The 6902-nt window shown below is 39.6% G+C and overlaps 1 long non-coding RNA gene across 1 annotated transcript; it reads left to right on the forward strand.

Moving 5' to 3' along the window:
* The first annotated feature begins 2016 nt into the window (after positions 1–2016).
* Positions 2017–4641, forward strand: LOC137172036 (uncharacterized). The gene is made up of 3 exons (XR_010924867.1): positions 2017–2322; positions 3230–3319; positions 3879–4641. It is a non-coding gene; the product is annotated as an uncharacterized lncRNA (long non-coding RNA).
* The last annotated feature ends 2261 nt before the right edge of the window (positions 4642–6902 follow it).

Raw genomic sequence — 6902 nt, forward strand, 5'->3', positions numbered from 1 at the left:
AATGAGGATGTTTACATATTGAGTCCGGCTGAAAGGTCCAAATGGGACATTTTTAATGTAAACAAGGTTACTTGACACATGACTAATTTAATATTAACTCATACTGAATCCTCAGGCTACTTCTGCATAGCGGAAAAGTCAGGTGCATATAGGGTGAATTGATGAGACCTGAAGAATCAGACATAATCAAATGGAAGTCTGGAAGTGACTCAGCTGAAAGGAAAAACGGGAAATGCATCCTCTCTGGCTGATGCCTTTTACTTTGTCAACATAAAATAAGGAAATAAAAATGTGGAGTGCAGCTGTGAGTAAGCGGCAGTCAATCTGTGCCACCACCCGTGCAGACCACATTTCTGAGTTCCTGTTTTTTTGGGTGATGACTTGAGTGCTACGCTCAGATAGCTAGGCAGTGTCCAGGACTGCTTTTTTTGTCCGTGTGAAACTAGCAAGCTTCCTGCTGTGGCTGGCTCTTTGCCAAGTCCCCAAACCCCAACCCAACCAACCACTCACCCCCCCCAACCCAAACTCCAACTCCAAACCCCTCCTATCCTGAAAAGAGCTGAAACACACAACGGAAATTTCCAAGGCCTGTCCGCCCAAGAGCATGCCCCCACCCGTCCAGTGCACCCCCCCCCCCCCAACACCACCACCCAAACCCCTCCTCCCTCCATCCCTCCCTGTGGCCCCTGCTCCCTCCCCTGCCTTGAATCCAAAGGGACATAGAGCAGCTGGAAGGTGAAGTGCAGCTTGTCGGTGCTGAGCTGAAAGTCAGACCAGACACCTCTTGCACTCCCTCCAACTCCATCTTCCTGAATTCTCCCTAAATACACCACCTCCTTCACTTGAACCCAGAAGTGCTTAAGAGTGCCGCAGAGTACACTTGTACAGCAGACATAGGAGACACAGAGGGAAATGTGGAGAACTACTCTGTTTGACAAATCAATTGTGCTGCTGTGGTTAACAGTCGCTTTAAGTGTACATACATTTCAAACAGAGTCCTCTGACAAGACTATTAACATGCACAAACAGCTCTGACTTTAACACTATTAAGTGCAGCAGAGGAGGAACCAGTCACGGTTATAGATAGTGCTGAAGCAGGAAAACCCCTGACACATCTTTTTTTTTTTTTTTTGAGTTTTCTTTGTTTAAGAGCAGGATTCATAAGGTAACTTTAATCATTCAAAGCCAGACAACCAACAACAAAGTGACAAAATTAACAAATAATCAAAAGAGTCAGAAAAAAATCTGATAGTAAAGCTTTACAATCTAAAAATCTATGCCACCATCCATGCCATTCAAAGGTACATTTGGAAAGTTTAAGTAGTTATGGATCATGTACAAGATTTAAAGGAGTGGAGAGATTTGAGGTAGTTTGGAACTTTAACAATAAAGCTTTTTAGATGAATATCATAAGATGGTTATTTCTCCTTGCCGGTAAGGAAGTCCATTGTGATACAGAGAGCAGTTATGAGTATGACATTTATCAAAGCGTAGTGCACTTTGATGATAGTTGCTGAAGTAATGATGGGACAGTGTGACAATACAGAATGTCTCTGTAATCAAATGCAGACATAAAAGTTGAATGAATAACAGTGTTACAGTTGAGAAAAGACAGACAACCTTAATACAGAAAGCCTATGATGATTTTCAAGCTCATGGCATGGATGGAAATGTCAGATGACCAGGCGTTTGGCTGGTCTACCACTTTGGTCCTCACCAGGTCACTCCTAACATCCAACACTCCCCACTTTAATCTCTCTGGTCTATCCAAATAGAAGTAATATCTGAATAATTTACCATCTTCATACAGACCCAGAACCAGTTTAACTGATCCATGACACACTGCAGCCACTCAATCTGAATAACGAATAAATGATGTAGATAAAAATCCATTTATAATCCAACCAGACATGGTCAGGTTTTAAATGTGCTGTTCAACATTAGCCTATTATGTTCTAATCAATCGGTGTGTTTACATTCACTGTAACCTCGGTTAGTGTAAATTCTTTAGTACATGCAGCAGGTCAGTAATCAGATTTTTCCACTAAACCCGACCTTATTCTGGAAGCATGGCTCACTGATTTGAACTGTATACATGAGAGCAGACATACGTCACTATGTAAAAGTGCCAAATTGGAATAATTAGTGGCAACATGCCTAAAAGCTGCTATGTTGCATTTTGCATATCAAACAACCAGTTTACGATTTCCTTTACTTCCTCAAAGAGCAAAGGACAGTAAAAGAAGAGATCTGGAGCTTCAGGCCAGAGAGGATGAAAATGGTGAACTGTGGGGTACGTCTGTGGCAAACACTTCATCACAGGTTAGGTAATGATGCTAAAGTCAACAGTTTTAGTGTTAAAAGTCAAAGTAGTGAATGTTGATGTTGCATTGAAAGGGCAGTACATAGAAAAGCCAAGGAAATCCCAATTTAATGTTAGCCTGTAATAGCTAGCTTGCTAGCACTGGCTGCAGCAAGCTAGCTTTTCCCTGTGTCTGAATTTAACAATTTAATGAATTTCACAAATATTTAAATGTTCAGTTCTGGAAACCAACTTATTTAGACTTCTACAGGCTGCTTTGTGTTAGTTTCAGTTTTAGTGGGACTTATTTTAAATACAAGGACGCAACGCTTCATGTAATGATCTATGCTTTCATCCAGGATGGAGAGCATATAGAATAAAAAAAGACAATTGTGTTTTTTATGACTGTATGACAACTGTTGTAGAGGTGTAATGCTAAATTGGGGAAACCAATTTCATTCTCCTCAGCTGTACCAGCTGTACTGTACTTTGTGTGTTCAGAGCTCAACATCAAATGTTAGCATGCTAGCACACTTAACTAAGATGGACATGGTAAACGTTATACCTGCAAAACATCAGCATGTTAGTCAAGGTGAGCATGTTAGCATTCTGACGTTAGTATTTAGTCTAAAGCCTCACAGAGCTGCTAGCATGGCTGTAGACTCTCAGTCTTGCAGGGTCAAATGTTGAAGATGATGACGGACTGCTGTCAAGCCAAATTCCTAATTACTGTATGTATGACTTGGCTATGATTATCTGATTATCTATAATTATGAAGGGATATCTTGACAGCATCAAAAGCAGACTTAAGATTTGTAAGACTCTGGGTTGGAGTGGAACCAGGAGCATATGAAAATTATCATCTGCATAAAAGTGAATATTGAAGTAATTATTAGGAGAAATAATGTTTTTATATAATGTTAATAGTAATGGACCAAGAACAGACCTCTGTGGCTCCCCATTACTGATGGTAAAAGGGCTTGACTCAACAGCAACAGTCTGAGTTCTTCTCAAAAGGTAAGTGCAGGACAAGTACAACATCACCCCAGACCTAAAGACTGTAGTTTGTTAAGTATGGTAGAGCGGAATATGTAATCTTTTTCATTTTAGATAGGCTTTCAGGTTCACTTCATTCACTCCATTTTTTTTAGTCTTGATCACATCTCTGTTAACATCTTTTCTTTCACTGATGCTCTGTATGGCAGCCTGGCAGCCTAATTCTTCAGGTACTACCAAGCAACGAAAAACACCAACAAACCAGACAAGTCTAGACAATGATGTAGAAAGCAGGGATTTCAAAACACTGTGCTTGATTCAATAAAACTGGAGACAATGAAGATGGGAAGGAGGATAATTAAAAGGCAATGATTGCCATGGTCTAGCCTTCTAGTTTCTATTTGTTCTGGGGGTTTGTTGTGTTCTCCCTGTTCAAATAAAATCAAAGCATTTTTTTTCTCTTAAGAGTGAAAAAGTTCATCTATGACTATCAACTGCACTACAGAAGTTATCTTCTCTTTCACACAACACACAGCAACACTATATCTCATGATGCCTTGTTTGGCTGTTTGTTATCCAGACCTCCCAAGTTACAGGCTCCTTCTCAAGTCCAAGCCTCAGAGTCGTGGAGGAGCAGCTCTGCAGTGTTTGCAGAGCAGGATGCACCACAGACAACAATGCAGCCTCCAGGACTCTCTCACACACACATTCCTGTGGGCCTGGTGGTGGTGGGACTTAACCTCTGGAGCTCAGCATGCTTTGTCTACTCCCCCTCACCACCACCACCTCTATGCCTCCCAACTACAGGCTACCCCCACCTTTTTTTTTTTACCAAGCGCTCACTTACACAACAAGCTTTTCTCACACCAGAACATGAAGACTTCTTTAATCAAGTCCATTAAGAGTCAGGAGCAAGATTTATGTCACAAAGGATATGTTGTTTAATGGGTGAGTGAATGCAAATGATATGTGATTCCTTGATTTCATCAATATGAGCCATGCAATATATATTAAAAGCCAATCCATTTGCAGTCATTTATATTAATGATACCACTTTCAGATTACCACAGGGTAATGGGGGCAAAAAAAGTGTACATTCCCATGAATGATGAGCCCACCACTGTCGACCTAAATTGCATTACAGAGCCAGTAATGATCTGTGTTGTTATTATGTAAACTGTGGTGAATCAGTTATTCATTCAATACGGTCCCTAATTGAATAATTAGATTCTTGTCTGTGTAAAGATATGCATGTTTGTCTCCCTCCTGTGCTAGGAAGAGGCAACAGATGGAGCATGTTATGTAATCATATTGAAATAAATTAAAATCACAGATTATCCTGAGAGACGTGTAACAACGTGACACGCTTATACTTATCAAACTGAAGGTGATAAATACTTTCAGTCCTTTTGGATAACAGTATCTACCACAGATGACAATGACAGAGGGCTTGCTGTGTTTTTCATATGGAGAAAGACAACAGAGACTGCTGCAGAGAGTAATGACAGTATCACATCTCATCCATCCAGGTTTTCCACATACGCATTTCCTGTATGGAAACAGGCTATCTACAGGGATGGAATTGTGGGTACACTCATGTAAAATCGGTTTTCAGACGTTTTATTTGTGGAATACATTTTACCAATTTTTTTGGTGGACATAAATCTGAAAGGATCCATCACTTTGGTCCAGACTGAAATATCTCAGCAACTATTGGATGGAGTACCATGGAAATTTGTACAGATATTCACAGTCTCCAGAGGATGAAGCCCACTGACTTTGGTGACCCCCAACTTCTAATCTAGCGCCACCGCAGGTCAATGTTATAACTTATCCAATGAACTATCTCAAAATCTATTTGATGGATTGGGACAAACTTTGCACAGACTTTCATGGTACCCCGACAATGTATCCTAATGACTCTGGTGATCCCCTGACTTTTCCTCTAACACCACTGTGAAATGCATTGACATTGATTAAATGTCATGGAATTTGGTACAGACATTCGTGTTCACCTCAGAATGAATGATAACCTTGGTGATTTCTTGACTGTTCATTGTCATCATCAGATCCACAAGAGTAAGAATTTACAGCTATGGGTTCCAAACTTCAACCTGATGATGGTGCTAGATGGTTCAAAAGTGATTACAATTCATCCTGAATGGCTGTGCCACAAATGTTGACCTCTTGGTGGCGCTAAATGAAAACTCCAGGGATCATAAAAGTCATTAAGATACATCCTCTGGGGACCATGAATGTCTTGTATCAAATGTGCTAATACATCAAGTAAATGTTGAGATATTTCACTGGATAAGTTAAAACATTGACCTGATGATGGTGTTAGATGAAAAATGAGGAGATCACCAAAGTCTTTAGGATTCATAGAAATATATCTATCTGTACTTGGTGTTTGGTGCTAATTAGCAAATATTAGCATACTAACATGCTTAACTAAGATGATGAATATGATAAGCGTGCTGACATTAGTATGTTGGCAAATACAATCAATCAGTCAATCAAACTTTATTCATATAGTAACTTTCAAACAAATAAAATGCAATTCAAAGTACTTTACAAGCAATTGATACAATGTAGGATGTTAAAAATTGATTTAGAGCCTAATGCACACCATAGCAATTAAAAAAGAAAAAAATGATTGAATAAGACAACAACAAAAGATGGATAGTTAAGATAATAAAATATAAATAATAAAGGATAATACAAGCAATAAAAATACAATAAAAAATAAAACTGTGAAATACTACACAAAATAAATAGATTATAGTAAAATTGTAAAATGTTAATAATAATAGATAGAATAAAATAATGATAGATAAATGAATAAATGAAAAATGAATATATGAAAATTAACAGGTAACCAGTGTAAAGACTTAAAAATAGGCGTAATGTGTGTTCTCCTTCTGGTCTTAGTCAGCACTTGTGCAGCAGAATTTTGAATTAATTGTAGCTACTTAATTGTAGTCTTTGGAAGACCAGAAAGTGGGAGTGTTACAGTTGTCTAGCATGTTAGTTATAAAAGCATGCATCAGTCTCTCTGTGTTACTCAGAGAGAGAATACAGTTGCTTTAGTGTGCACTCGTAATGAATATTAATGTTTTTTCATCACTACATTTCTGGTTATCTCTGTAAAATGTAAATGTAACTCTCAGCTCTAACCATCATGACAGTAGCAAGTCACAGCCAGGCACAAAGAGGCTGCCACACAGTGCCAGTGAACTTCCCTCCTTGAGGTCATTAGTCCAAGTAACTCAACTTAACCCTGCCATGGCAGACACTGCAGCCTGGCCCCGAGGCTGCAAGTCCTTCCCTGACCCAGAGAATCACAACATCCCCTTTTACTGCAGTGGGGGCCTGGAAGTCATCACTGATACTAGCAACACACAGGGAGCTCTGAGGTCATCAATAATGACTCCATTTACTTAACACCGACCCAAACACCTGCTCATTTATCATGGCTGACACATGTCAGCCTGGCCCATTTCTCACAGAGGAGCCAGCCAGCCACAGCAGATCTTGATCAGGTCACCTCCGGCTCTGAGAGGACTTTAGTGAGACGATTAATACACACAAAACACACAGAGTT

The sequence above is a fragment of the Thunnus thynnus genome, chromosome 2 (genome assembly GCF_963924715.1).
Source record: "Thunnus thynnus chromosome 2, fThuThy2.1, whole genome shotgun sequence".
Lineage (NCBI taxonomy): Eukaryota > Metazoa > Chordata > Actinopteri > Scombriformes > Scombridae > Thunnus > Thunnus thynnus.